The 12,784-nt window shown below is 42.9% G+C and overlaps 1 protein-coding gene and 1 long non-coding RNA gene across 2 annotated transcripts in view; one reads left to right on the top strand and one right to left on the bottom strand.

Annotated features, from left to right (window-relative positions):
* LOC134735966 (uncharacterized) overlaps window positions 1-6,412 on the bottom strand; it is a 29,400-nt gene extending 22,988 nt beyond the window's left edge. Inside the window, exon 1 of the long non-coding RNA XR_010119578.1 lies at window positions 6,218-6,412. This is a non-coding gene — a long non-coding RNA (uncharacterized lncRNA). The remainder of the gene's footprint in view (window positions 1-6,217) is intronic.
* ZNF41 (zinc finger protein 41) overlaps window positions 1-12,784 on the top strand; it is a 333,150-nt gene that overhangs the window by 72,781 nt on the left and 247,585 nt on the right. The gene's annotated exons all lie outside the window — the stretch shown is intronic.

The following is a 12,784-nucleotide window of genomic DNA, read 5'->3' as shown; positions in this document are numbered from 1 at the left end:
CCAGAGCTTCCAATACTATGTTGAATAGGAGCAGTGAGAGAGGGCGTCCTTGTCTTGTGCCAGTTTCCAAAGGGAATGCTTCCAGCTTTTGCCCATTCAGTATGATATTGGCTATGGGTTTGTCATAAATAGCTCCTATTATTTTGAGACGTGTTCCATCAGTACCTAGTTTATTGAGAGTTTCTGGCATGGAGGGGTGTTGAATTCTGTCAAAGACCTTTTCTGCATCTATTGAGATAATCATGTGGTTTTTGTCATTGGTTCAGTTTATGTGATGGATTACGTTTATTGATTTGCGTATGTTGAACCAGATTTGCATCCCAAGGATGAAGCTGACTTGATCATGGTGGATAAGCTTTTTGATGTGCTGCTGGATTTGGTTTGCCAGTATTTTATTGAGGATTTTTGCATTGATGTTCATCAGGGATACTGGCCTGAAATTTTCTCTTTTTGTTGTTGTCAGACGAAGAGTTTTTAAGGATTCAGGGTGGGAGAGTTTATCAGAGGCTTGGATTGTCTGTGTCTCTTTGTTGTGCTTATCTGGGAGGGAGAGTTTTGTGTCTGTTCCCATACATCTTACTGCAGCCGCGGGCACACACCACCCCCGCCTGCCTGCCCCCGGTCTGCTTTTAGCTTCCTTATCTTAGTGCACCTGAAGGGAAAGGAATGTGCTTATTAAGGCCCACTGTTTTACTGGGGCCCATTGTATGAGGGTGAAGTTTGGCAGTTACTCAAGAGACTTCCCCCGCTCCTCCCTCTGTGCCCAAGCTGTCTTATCTGTGTTTTACTGTCTGCTCTTTTTGGCTGCTTGTTGTTAGAAGAGAAATTATTTCCTTGAAATGCACGAAGCTGGAAAGGCAGCTGGAACTTAAAGTGGCAGTGTTTGTCCAAGATGACGGTGCTCCTACTGTGTCACTCTAAAGAAAGTGTTACCACTCTGTGGCTGTGAAAGTTAATAAATAGTACTTGCAGTATCCAAGCTAAGGTGTATTTTAACTTTCCTTTGAATTATTTTCCTTTGAATTGTTCCAATATGAGGGATCTGTGCTACTATCACTGACCACTGCTTCTGATCATGAAGTTTCAGAAAATGAAGCAGCAGCCATTGTTGTGGCCCTCTCAGATGCATCGTCAATAACTTTTTGATCCTCTTCACTTCTGACTTCAAACCCACTTCTCTAATGTCTCCTGTCTCTTTACTGCTGTTTTTCTTTCACTCAGGTTTCTCATATTTTACATCATGATGAACTCCTGTCTCTGAGATGTGGATGGCTAATGCAGTTTGCCTCCAAGGTCATCTTCCCAGAGGGCCATGGATTAAGAAATATGTCACCATCAGCCAGGCACAGTGGCTCACATCTTTAATCCCAGCACTGTGGGAGGCTGAGATGGGTGGATCGCTTGAACCCAGGAGTTCAAGACCAGCCTGGGCAGCATAGTGAGTTCCTGTCTCTACAAAAAATACAAAAAATTAGTGGGCACGGTGGTGCACACCTGTGGTCCCAGCTACTCAGGAGGCTGAGGCAGGAGAATGGCTAGAGCCTGAGAGACTGAGGTGGCAGTGAGCCATGATCGTGCTACTGCACTCCAGCCCAAGCAAAAGAGAAAGACCCTGTTGAAAGAAAGAAAGAAAGAAAAAAATGTCACCATCCTCCTTAGGAATCTTTCCTGGATCTCCAAGATGTTCAGGATCAGGGCTCCACTCTATAGTGTGTCTTTCCAAGTTCTCTATGACAGGGCCCCACTTGCGTGTACCAAACAAGTCCTGTTCCCAGCCTCTCTAAACGTCGAGCAATCAGGGAGTATTCGCTCTCTTGTTGATCCAGCATGGGCTTCCGAGTTCAGGGTCTTCACTGAGGCTTGCCTTTCCTTTACTTTTGCTAATTCCTGCTTACCCTGCAAGACTAAGCTTTGGCATCGCCATCTAGAAAACTCTATTTCCTTTCCAACTGGGTGATCTGCCCCTCTTCTGAATGCACTTGTGAGCATAATTGTAACAGTGATGGGTATTCCTTTTATTTTCTTGGAATTATAATGGGTGGGGGAGTGTTGCCTGAACCTCTCGCATCTGTTTGTGTTTGTCTATTTTTGCCTATCAACATTCAGCTTCTCTTTCAAGACTCACCTCAGATGCCTGCCCCACTGGGAAGCCTTTCTCAGATTCCTTGCTCCTCCTTCCTCAGTTTTCCCACAGCATTTCTGTCATTCTGCTCAGTGTTGTTGTATATTTTACAGGTTTCTCTCTTCCCAGCACAGTGCTCCTACAACAGTTGCTGGTGATTACTGACTTACAGCTTTGGTCTCTTCTGACTGCCCAGATACACTAGATGTTAAGTGCTTTGTTGGCAGACCGGCACGTCCTTAGAGGCAAACACTAGATTGTCCATCCAGATTGGATGGAACAAGAACATGAACCATTCCAGGAGCAGATACTCTGAATTTAACCTTTTTCTGCAGACTGTTTCTGTACTTGTAATTGATTGTTATAATGTCCAATGTATCAGTATTTTCTGTTATGGATCATGCTTTGCGTATCATGCCTAAAATTCTTTGCCTAACCTAAGGTCACAAAGATTTCCTCCTATGTTTTCTTCTAGAAGTTTTATAAGTTTATATTTTACCAATAGGTCTATGATCTGTTTGAATTGATTTTCATGTAAAGTGTTACATTAAGTTGAAGTTTGCCTTGTTTTTTGTTTTTTTTTTTTTATATGGATAGTCCATTGTTCAAGCATCATTTATTTTTATTTTATTCTATTTTAAGTTCCAAGATACATGTGCAGGCTGTGCAGGCTTGTTACATAGGTAAATGTGTGACATGGTAGTTTGATGCACCTATCAACCCATCACCTAGGTATTAAGCCCAGCATGCATTAGCTATTTTTCCTGATGCTCTCCCTCTCCCCGCATCCCCCAGCACAGGCCCCAGTGTATGCTGTTTCCCTCACCGTGTCCATGTATCCTCATTGTCCAGCTCCCACTTACAAGTGAGAACATCCAGCATCCTTTATTAAAAAGGCGATACTTTCTCCATTGAAATGGCTTTGTACTTCATAAAAAAAAAATTAGTTGACTAAGGCCAGGCATGGTGACTCCCACTTGTAATCTCAGTGCTTTGCAAGGCCAAGGCAGGAGGATCACTCGACACCAGCCTGGGCAGCATAGTAAGACCCTGTCTCTACAAAAAATAAAAAATTAGCCGGGTGTGGTGGCATTTGCCTGTAGTCCCAGCTACTCAGGAAGCTGAGGTGGGAGGATCACTTGAGCCCAGGAGTTGCAGGCTGCAATGAGCTATAATTGAACCACTGCACTCCATCTTGGGCAACAGAGTGAAACTCTGTGAAAAACAAAAATGTTGACTAGAGGAGGATTCTGGGAAGGTGGTGGAGTAGGAAGCACCAGGAATCCACCTTCCCACAGAAATAACAGTTACACTGACATAATCTGTCCGACATAACTATTTTGGAACTCTGGAGTCTGTCAAAGGCTTGCAATTTCCAGGGGAAGCCTAAATGGTGAGTTGCAGTTAATTTCAGTCAATTTAAGCTCTTAGCACAGTAGCAGTTCCCCACCCGACTTTTCAGCCCTATGGCAAACAGCTGTGCGCATGTTCCTGGAGCAGCTTGCACACAACTTGCAGGAGCAGAGTAGGCAAAAAGAACTCTATCTTCCAGTATCAGGGATCTGTGGTTGGATCACTAATCACTGCTTCCGATCACAGAATTGCAGAAAATGAATTAGCAGCCATTTTTGTTACACCTCCCACTACTGTTGAAAGCCTCACCTCCTGGAGGTTGCAGTGAGCCAAGATCACGCCACTGCACTCCAGCCTGGGCGATAGAGCGAGACTCTGTCTCAAAAAACAAACAAACAAACAAACAAGCAAAAAACTTCACCTCCCATCCACCCACCCCCAGGAGATGTGATTTCCAGGAGATTTAAAGGGTCAGTGCCTTTCTCTCTCATTTTTCTCTTTTTCCCTTTTTTGGGAGCCAGCCATAGTACACTCAAAAGCAACCATACATATGGGGGAAATTAGAAAGTCACCACACATGCCCAGGGGAAGGGACTCAGGCTTAGTAAAGACCTGAGAAAACTGCGTTTACACTTCAGGCTGATTCTCAGCACAGAGACAGCCTACAACAATTAAATAAACAAGTAAATAAATAATAGCCTTGAGGAAAGGGGAGCATCTGATATACAGAGTTATTACATTACTACATTTGAATGTCCAGTTTTCAACAAGAAATCAGAAGGCATACAAAGAAACAGGAAAGTATGGCCCATTCAAGGGAAAAAATAAACTAACAGAAACCATCACTGAAAAAGACCTGTCAGCCATGGTCTGGGAGCAGTCATGCCCATACAGGAACCCAGCAGGAGGCACACCTATCCATATTTCCAGAGGCAGAACTGCAGATGTCAGTCCCAGCTGTGGACTCTGAAGCAGCCCTGTGACTTGGTTCTAGCCTCTCTCAGCCACATTCCGGAGCCAATCCTGCCTGTCTAGTGACCTACCCAGTAACCCAGCAGGAGATGGCCCAGGGAACTGGTGGGAGTCATGTGCATCCACACACCTGGTAACAGGGCTACTGTCTGTGTACTCAACTGCAGACCTTGAAGTGGATCCTTGTCCCAACACCAGTCCCACTGACCAAGGTCCTGGAAGCAATCCTATTGGCCCAGACACCATGCAGGATCCACACCCACCTAGGACTCTGGTACTGGAACCACCAACTGCAGACCCCACTGCATACCCAGCTAGCAACCATGTGGCCCAGCTAAATCTCTACTTGACTGCAATCCCAGGAGCAATCCCATCAGCCCAGAGACCCTTAACCGCCTGTAGCCACAAAATTCTTTGTTTTCTTTTTTCTTTTTTAAAACTTATGAAAAATTTATTTATTCTGTAATCATTTTCTTCCTTTGAGACAAGGTCTCACTCTGTAGTACAGGCTGGAGAGCGGTGGCATGATCACAGCTTACTGCAGCCTCAACTTCCCAGGCTCAAGTGATCCTCCACCTCAGCCTCTCAAGTACCTGAGACTACGAGCGTACCATGACATCCAGCTAATTTTTACATTTTTTTATAGAGACAGGAATCTCATTATGTTGCCCAGGCTGTCCTCAAACTCCTGGGCTCAAACAATCCTCTGGCCTTGGCCTCCCAAAATGCTGGGGTTACAAGCATGAGCCACTGCACCAGCCAAGGTCTTTGCTTTCTTAATCTATCTCTGAGAATGAATTTTTGAATCATGGGGGCTGCATCTTCTGCACCCACTCCAGGAACACTCCTTGCATCCCTAGTAAAGATTTCTCCTAAGCCTGGAAAGTTACCACGTGGTCTTTCCATAAAAGTCTTATTGAATTAAGTCGCAATTGGAATCTATACACCAATGAAGATCCTAATTGTCAATGACCAGAAGACAGATCCTTTGAATTAGAAAGAAAAATTTTATTTGAAATTTATTTGAAAACAATTTTAGAGAACGCTTATTCTAAACTATTTGCTTATTGTATTTATGGGAAGATCAGACAGAACAAAGAACTCAGAAAAGTGTTATGACTAGCCCTAAAAATTTCCTTAACAAAATTAAAGAACAAAAGCAGACCTAGAACAAGTTGAAATCTGCTCCCACTATAAATCCCCCTTCCCACTATAAATCCCCCTTCTCCACTCACCCCCCAACTCCATGTCCCTGACCCACCAGAGGATCTATTCACTCTCTGGGCCCCTGATCTGAGCCCCCCTCCTCAAGATCCAGCCCCATCTCCTCAGCCTCTCCCTCCTCCTCTATCTTCTCAACAAATTCCCTCCGCTCCTCCAAACCCCGGAAAACCTCCTTAGACATCCAGCTGCCTTCTTTTATCTCTCTTTCCCTGGATGATTTACAAAAACCCTCCTGATCTTAAAAGCCCGAATCAGGCCTGGTCCTAAAACCTGAAGCTTAGAGGTCATTTATGTAAGAACTGACTACCATGAAATAAATCTGGCACAGGCTCCAAGGACACTCAACAAGACTTGTTTTTCTGTGCCTTGAAACCTCTCTTATTTCCCAAGTCTTTGTAATCAGACTCCATCAGCTCCAGACCTCTCTATGCAATGCCCTCTGTAAATGTATCCTGGACTCCTTTCTCAAAGAATTCATGTCTCCTGGACAGCAACAGATATTTTAAATTATAAAGCTATTTTGCCCCCACTTTCAGAAGGACCTACCAAGTTCAGAGAATAGTTGGAGAGATCATTGGCCATCTGTAACCCCATACATAGAGACCTTGACTGGCTGCTAAGGGGTGTATTTCCCTCTTATGATCATACTGCAGTTATTAGACAGGCCAGACGGCCTCCTGGGGAAAACTCCCTCCACAGAGTGAACAGATGGCCGGAGCCCCTTCCTGGCCCTCCTGCAAATGAGGAGATCGCCCAGCTAGTTGCTGATATTCAGGGGCCTGATAGGGACAATATCAGAGGCTCTCCTCCCAAGGTAAATTTGTCTAATGTTGAATTATGTGTTCAGAACGAGGGAGAGCACCCCAAGGCATTTGTCAAGAGATGTATACGAGGTTTTCAAAGGCATGCGGCATTAGATCCTGAAGCTCCAGAGTATAGAAATATTCCAGTTTCTTCTCTGGTCGGAAATCTTCTTGATACAAAAAGGCAAATCCAAACTAGTATAGTGGTTGGGATGGTCAGTCTGTAAGCATTATAATGGAAGCAGGCACTCAATTATTTGAAAACAGCTTGCAAGAAAATAAAGGGAAAAAAGAACTAAAATCAAGTCATCTTGCAGCTTGAATTGTTACAGAAACAAAGGCGTGCCTCTAAGAATGACTCAAAGTTCTTTCATATCTTTGGTCAGCCACAAGGTTTTTCTAGTTTGCCTTCTGAAATTTGCAGATATTGCAAAAAGCAGAGGCATTGGAAAAATCGCTGTCTTGGACAAAACAAACAAAAAAAACGGAAGAAACTCTCCCTAGAATCCAACACCTTTAGAAGGCTCATCATTCCCCTCCTTTGGGACAATACTACATTGATTGATGGGGTCAGCTGATCCTCAGTTGCACCTCAAAGCCCACCATTGAACTTAAAGTAGAGGATTAAGAACTGGATTTAATTGACACTGATAGGACTTCCTCTACTATTCACTCAGAAGAATTATCTCTACCTGTTACCTCTGCCTCTATTCAAGCTATTGGAATCTCTGGGCAACCTATTTCATTGCCCATATCTCAGGACACCCCAACATCCTTTTCCCTCTCAACACCTGCCATGCCTTTCTAGTTTCTGACTCCTAACTTAGCAAACTTTTTAGGTAGGGATTTATTATGTAGGTTTAATGCTGCCATACAATGTAATAAGGAAGGCGTTTTTATGTCTCTGCCTTCAGCCCAAACTTCAAACTTTCTATTAACCTTGGTAAACAGTTAACACGCTCTCTCATGGAAACCCCCTTTGATTTAAATTCCTCTAAAGAGGATGCAATCTTAAAAGATGTCCCAGCTTGTCTCTGGGCTTAATGTGCAAGTGAGATTGGACTACTACTGAGTACAGAACCGGTACACATTGCATGAAAAAGGAACAAACATTTCCCATCAGTAGTAGCTCAGTACCCCTTCTCACGAGATGCAGAGAGAGGAATTGAACCTATCATAGACTCCCTTTTGCAGCACCCTGTAACACCCCAACCTTACCAGTAAAGAAAGAAGAAAAAATTGCTTCCAATGCAGATCAAATCTATTTTTACAAGATTTGTAAGTTGTACAAGATTTGTAATTCCCCACCACCCCGTTATCCCCAATGCAGCTACTATCCCTACCTCAATTCCTGGTGATGTAGTTGACCTCTGCTCAGCTTTCTTTTCCTTTCCGTTGCACCCTGACTCAGTTTCTCTTTTCATTTACATTTAGAGGGAGGCAATTAACATGGACTCGCATGCTTCAGGGATATTGTGAGTCACTCTCAAAACTCTCTCTAATCCTTAAAGCCTACTTGGATTCTGTAGCCTTCACCCAAGACTCCATTCCTGTGCAATATATTGATGACCTTGCCCTTTTGCTTTGTAACCAAACTAAATAGGATACCCTTAAAGACGCTCCCTCACTCTCCTAAAGGCACTAGCTGACTGAAGCCATAAAGCCTCTAGATCTAAACTTCAGTTAGTGCAAACAACTGTTACTTACTTAGAACATGAAATACCTCAGGGCACTCAGAAGTTCACCCCAAAATACCTCAAGTCAGTTTTATCCATTCCTCTCCCTAAAATGAAAAAGCAGCTGTGTAAATTTCTAGGGGCAGCTGGCTATTGACCACCATGGAGTCCTAGTTTTGTGGCTATTGCCAACCCACTATATGCCCTCCTTCCAGATGCCACTCCAGAGACCATTCTCTGGCCTTCAGAGGCATTAACTTCTTTTGGAGCCTCAAAATTAGGATTGTCCTACCCCCTGCTCTTGGCTTACCTAATTTTGATAAACGTTTTCACCTCTATTGTCATGAAAATAGTGAGATTGCTGCAGGTATTCTAGGGCAACCCTTTGCCTCTCCGATACAACCTGTAGCATATTTCTCATGCCAATGGAATACTGTGGCAGCAGAAACGCCCCCATGCCTGCATGCAGTAGCATCAGCTGCCGCCCTAATTACTGTATTACCTAATGTATGGGTGTCAGCACCCATACATTAGGCTCCCCCATCCACTTCTATGTTTCCCATGCTGTGTCCACTCTCTTCCAAGTTCTTAAGATGCAGCACCTCTCTACACATGGACAGAGCACCTAGGAGCAAGCCCTGTGAACCAATCCCTCCATCATCTTACGCCTTTGTGACACTAAATCCTGCTACACTCCTACCCCTCCCTGATGATGAAGAGCCTCATTCCATTCCACTTGATTGCCTAGCAGCTATAGAAATGGATTGAAAGCCATAAAGGGATCTCTCAGACTCTCCTTTAGACAACCTAGCCGTGCTGCTATTTCGTAATGGTTCTTGCAAATTTAATTTTAAGGGAAACATAATAACTGGCTATACCACAGTTTCCCCACATGAAATGCTTGAGGGATACTCTTTGCTGACTATAAAGTCAGCCCAGGCTTCTGAACTTATAGCTCTTATTAGAGTTTGCACATTGGTAAAAGGAAAAACTGCCACTATTTACACTGACTCCGATATGCTCTTGGAGTCTGTCATGCTGTTGGCACAATCTGGAAATCCCGTGGATTCTGAACCTCTGCTGGTACTCCTATTGCTAATGGACATATAATCGCTGCTTTATCACAGGCTGTTCACTTTCATACTAAAATTGCTATTGTTCATTGTCCATCCCACACTAAGGAGACTGATACCATATCTTTAGGAATGATAGGAGAGAAAAGGCTGCTAAGCACACAGCCAAAAACTGACCCCCTTTTTATTTTTCCACCCAATTTATAAACTTACATTTATCCCTAATTGATATTATTCATTTTCAGGCAAATGCTCCAAAATATGAAAAAGATAAATGGGTACAAAAGGGTGCCAAGTAATTATCAGATGGATTGTATATTGGGCCAAATGGACTTCCTGTGGACCCTTTTCATTTAACCTTTTGGCTTGTACTTATGTCTCATCAGATGGGACATATGTGCATATGGGGGATAGTTGAGGAACTAAAGAATAATTGATTTTACCCTGGGATCTACAAAATGTCTGTCCAAATTATTTCCCAGTGCATTACTTGTAAATCTCATCACATTTTTTGGAGGAAACCAACACTCCTCAGGCAGTCTTCCAAGGCCCATGCTTCTCCTTGCAGCACTCCAGATACATTTCATAGATTTACTTCCAGCCTTGGCTTTTCCTGCTCTTTGGCTATAGTCTGCAGGTTTCATGGACGGATTAGAGGTCCTAATGGCAAAACAATGGTGAAGAAATTGATAACTGAGATTATACCTCACTTTGGCATCCCTTTATGGATCGAGTCAGGCAAAGAAACTCATTTTACATCAGAGATAAACCTCTTGCTTGCAAAATCTCTGGAGTACTCATTAAAATTTCATGCCCCATACCATCTCCAATCCTCAGGGCAAGTGGAACATAAAAATCTAGTTATTAAATGGACTTGGGAAAAATCTGTCAAGAAACAAAAGTGTTACTCCTGGCCCTTATAAAAATTCTGAATATGGCTGGGCGGGGTGGCTCACACCTGTAATCCCAGTACTTTGGGAGGCTGAGGCGGGTGGATCACAAGGTCAGGAGTTCAAGATCAGCCTGGGCAAGATGGTGAAACCCCGTCTCTACTAAAAATACAAAAAAAAATTAGCCGGGCACCTGTAATCCCAGCTACTGGGGAGGCTGAGGCAGAGAATTGCTTAAACCAGGGAGGCTGAAGTTGCAGTGAGCTGAGATTGCACCATTGCCCTCCAGCCTGGGCGGCAGAGCAAGATTCCGTCTCAAAACAAAAACAAACAAACAATAAAACAACAGTGATCTCAGTGGCTAACGACCAGGAAAGGTCAATATCAGAGACATTCTGAGGTCTTGATACTGACTGGGGTAAGTAATAAGTCAACAGTTCAGTAATAAATTTAACAGGAAGATACAGGGAATGAGACAGACAAAAAAGGCCTCGATAAGATCCTACTTATCCCAAGTGGTCTGGAAGACTGCACATGAGCAAATCTGCATGCGTGTTCAGGAGAAAATGGAGAGGGCCTGCTATGGTCTGAATGTGTCTCCCAACCTTCGTAGGTTGGAACTTAATCCTTAATGTGGCAGTATTAAGAGGTGTGGCTTTTGGAAGGTGATTAGTTCATGAGGGCTCTGCCATCATAAAATTTCCAAATGAAAATTTTAGAACTGAAAAATACTGTCAACTGAAGAAAAAAAGTCAGGCTTTTAAAGAATTAAAGTTAATTTTTTTTTTTTTTTTTTGAGACAGGGTCTCTGTCGCCCAGGCTGTAGTGCGGTGGCACAATCTCGGCTCACTACAGACTCCATCTCCTGGGCTCAAGCGATCCTCCCACCTCAGCCTTCCAAGTAGCTGGGACTGTATGTACTTATTTTCTGTCTACTTATTCTATTAATTATTAAGATAGGAGTGTTGAAATATTTGACTGTAATTGTAAATTTATGTATCTCTCCTTGCAGCTCTATCAGGTTTTATTTGACATATTTTGAAGCTCTGTTTGTTATTAGATCCCTTAACATTCAAGATTGTTATATCCTTTTGCTTAATTAACCCCTTAATTACCACAACATGACCCTATCAAGAGGAAAAAAAAGTCACTCAAATAGTGTTTAAATATTTTATTCAACTGATGTGCATCAGTGAAAAACTTAAGAACAAGAAGCTTCCTGTACTGAAGCAGAATTAGTTTACGTTAGGCAAGAAGAACAGAGGGGTATATGACTGCAGTCTGGTCCCAGTTGTAATTTTTTTTATCTGTACCTGCTGAAAACTTCTGGTTGGAACCACTGAGAAATTGATCCAGTTTTTCATGCCTTTTGCTCAGGATTATTGGTGCAATCCCATGCCTGCAACTTTCAGAACAGTTCTTTGAGAGCTGTTTTTTTTAATCCTCACAGTTTTTTAAGGTTCAAGAGGGAAGGAGATAGTTTTTAAAAAGTGGGCGTGGAGTGGAGAATGAGAAAACAAGGGAAAGGAGGCAAAGGTTGAAACAAGAAAAACTGAGGTTTGTTTTCATTCTTTTATAACTCTTCCTCTTGGCCAAAATAAACTCCTTTCTTCACTGGCCAAATCTATAGAGAGATAAAGCAAAAGTACAGGAATGTATAAAATTCAAGAACTAAGTAAAGAAGGCTCCCACGATGAGCAGTGGAGGAGCAGTTTGTTCTTTGATCTTTTGTTCCTTAATTGTAGTTTGGATCATCTGTTTGGACAGGACAGTACTGGTGGTCTGAATTAAACATGATAGAATGCATTTGATTAGAGATACTCCTATCAGGAAAAATAGTAAAAGCTCCCGAGCCTTTGGAGAAAAGTATATCCTCAGAATGATGTCCCTGTTCAGAATATCCAGGGAAACATTTCCCATCCCTAGCTACCTGATGGCAACCCATAGGTCCTAGGAATCAGAACTCTGTTGCTTACCTGATAAATGTTTTGGTTGGCTTCACAGATGTGTTGATTCACCAAAAAGACATCAGAAAGGTTTTTGGAATCTGTATATGTCAATCATCCTCAACAGCAGTGCATACACCTCCCATAGATGCCAGGATGATCTATAATGCCAGTCAGTGATGAGCACCAGCCTTCTGGAGTTCCTGAATTTCTTGAGTCTGTCAATATTTTTGGTAACATGGTTAGTGGCTTGGGTGGCTTCACAAATGAAGGCATGGAAAACTAGGCATTGTGTAGAACTTGAATAGTCCACAGGGCTAATCTCTTAAGGGATGGATGCAACATAAAACATTCCCTGAGTGTGGAGATCTCACTTCGATTGATTCCAAGTCTTTCAGCTTCTTCACACAGTCCCTTTCATCACCTACTAAGAATGGGCATTTTTTCAGAGGGTGGATTGTTCTTCTGGCTTGGGAACTAGGATTAACTTCTGAACTAAAAATGTGATAAACTGCTCAAACTCAGTCCAATTGTATAGTCAGAAAGAGGAAAGAGATGGGAAAGGCAACATGACCCCGTCCAATTTGCTGGCAAAAATCAGCAATCCTTAGACCTCAAAACAAAATACGAATCACTTGGGGGTTCTCTCCAGCATCTAAAAAACACTCACACTTTTATCATTGTGGTTTGCCTGGGTGAAGATAGTGTTGAGGCCAGACCAACAA

The sequence above is a fragment of the Symphalangus syndactylus genome, chromosome X (assembly GCF_028878055.3).
Source record: "Symphalangus syndactylus isolate Jambi chromosome X, NHGRI_mSymSyn1-v2.1_pri, whole genome shotgun sequence".
NCBI lineage: Eukaryota > Metazoa > Chordata > Mammalia > Primates > Hylobatidae > Symphalangus > Symphalangus syndactylus.
The sequence above is the reverse complement of the archived record's forward strand: the minus strand, read 5'-3'. Positions and strand labels throughout refer to the sequence as shown.